Source organism: Atta cephalotes (assembly GCF_000143395.1).
Source record: "Atta cephalotes unplaced genomic scaffold scaffold00110, whole genome shotgun sequence".
NCBI lineage: Eukaryota > Metazoa > Arthropoda > Insecta > Hymenoptera > Formicidae > Atta > Atta cephalotes.
Genome location: NW_012130174.1, coordinates 42,239 through 44,431, shown reverse-complemented (window position 1 = coordinate 44,431; position 2,193 = coordinate 42,239).

The following is a 2,193-nucleotide window of genomic DNA, read 5'->3' as shown; positions in this document are numbered from 1 at the left end:
TCTCTCTCTCTCTCTCTCTCTCTCTCTCTCGCGCGCGCGCGCGCGCATGTGTGTGTGTGTGTGTGTGTGTGTGTGTGTGTGTGTGTGTGTGTGTGTGTGTGTGTGTGCACAGAGTGATTTTATTTATTATATGTATTAATATTTTAGAGAATTAACTTTAATGATTCCATTGATAATTAATGACATCTCGAAAAAAGTCATAAATATAGATTACGTTTTCTAAATTACAACAAATGTTAAATTGTCAGAGATTAACTTAATGAACGAAACAATAAATTTACAAAAAAATATATAATACTTTGTAGTGTTCTAAAATAAAATAAATAAATAGATAATAAAGAAATAATAAATATTTCCTAGCAAAATTTTTCCATCTAATTAATTTAATTACTCTTTTTATAGATCATGCTATTACTAAAGCGAATGTTATTAATAACAGCTTTGCTGACAGAACAATAACTCTCTCAATGTAATAAAACCTGTTTGATATAATTTAAGCGTATCATAAACAAGTATTCATAAAACTAAACCAAAGTTTAGTAAGCGTGACTATATTTCAGAACGAATAATCAAGTTTTATCGTATATTTTAACAACATACTAAATTCAAATTCGAAAATTAGGTAGTTTTATATCAGTCACGCGCATCCTTTCGGTTTTAAAAGGCCGACAAGAAATTGTTCCACAACTTTCTACGACAGATAAGAACAAATTAATTCTAATAGGATACTCCGCATCATAGCTGCGCTAGCTCTTACATTTTTCAGAAATCGTGAAAGTGCTGCATTGATGTACTACGACACGCATCAAGCTTTCGCCTTCGTCGCTTATAGTTTGTTCTCGCGATGTGGGTCATGTGCATCGTAACAGGTTGCAATATTTTTGCTTTTGAAAACAACTGCAAAGAAGCATCATCCGATTTATTTTCTTCTCTCGAAGCATTGCTCAATAGTGCGATCGTAAGCGGATTCAACGAAGCACATCGAGCAAAGTTTTGAGTCTTGTTGACGGAAAAGTAAATTTGCCCGATTACATTTCGTAATCGGTTTTTTTTTCTTGTTATCGTACGATTATGTTGGAATTAAAAAAAAAGCAGTTGTTTCCTGACATAAGATCTTTCCAACCGCAACTTTTTCAAGAGTCTCTTCTCCCTGCAAGTCCGCGAATGGAATTACAAGTTGATGAAATGGAAAAATATGTATATTTATATTTATATTTCACATTTCTATCGATATCAAAAACTAAAAATTGTTATGTAAAATTATCTTTTACAATATTAATATTATTGCTGAGTGTGAAATTAATGTACGTTGTACTTTTAATTTGTGTCAACTGAGATATGGAAAAAATAAAGAAATATTAAAAAAAAAAGATCGTCAAAAAACATTGTATGAAAAAGAAAATAAAATAAAAGATCATCTCTTTATGATAAAGTAAAAATTGAGATAAAAGATTCTGAAATATCTTTTAGAGGACGATTAAGAGCTATTGTTAAGTCTTACGCTTTCTACTTGAGTAAAATTTATAATCTGTTGTATTTCATTGTATTTCTTATTTTAAAATATCACTTTCAGCATCATTAGAGTGATTTCCTATTCTTGTTAAATATTATATGAGAATTAGGATAAAAAATAAATATTACGATATCTGAGAATTGAGGATAAAAAAATAATTATATGTATATAATCCTACAACATTTAAATATATATATAGATATGATATCTATTTTCGGAATAAAAAAGTATAGAAATTTAAAAAAAAAAGGACAACATAATGTCAACATATGTGGATATGTCTAAATAAGAATTTCATTGCTAACCGTCATTATGTACGTAATGTCAATGTCCCTATATTTCTACTCAAGTTCCGATTTCTACTCACATAAACTTTTCTTCGTAATACAAATTAATAAATATTCAGCTGATAGAATAATTTACAGAAATATTAATTATACAATCACTTATTTATATATTGTATATATAAATATATACAATGCGCGTGAATTGTATAGGTTCGCTGCTCGCCAGGTAGCAGTATGTATTTAAAAATGAATTTCATAATAATCATAATTCAAGCAGTCGTTACCATTGGTAACTTCGGTCGTGACGCTATTGATTTGTGTAAGCATTAGTAATTCGGATTTTATCCAGTCATAAAATCCAGTAAGCAAAATCTGCATTGTTCCATGAAAAGT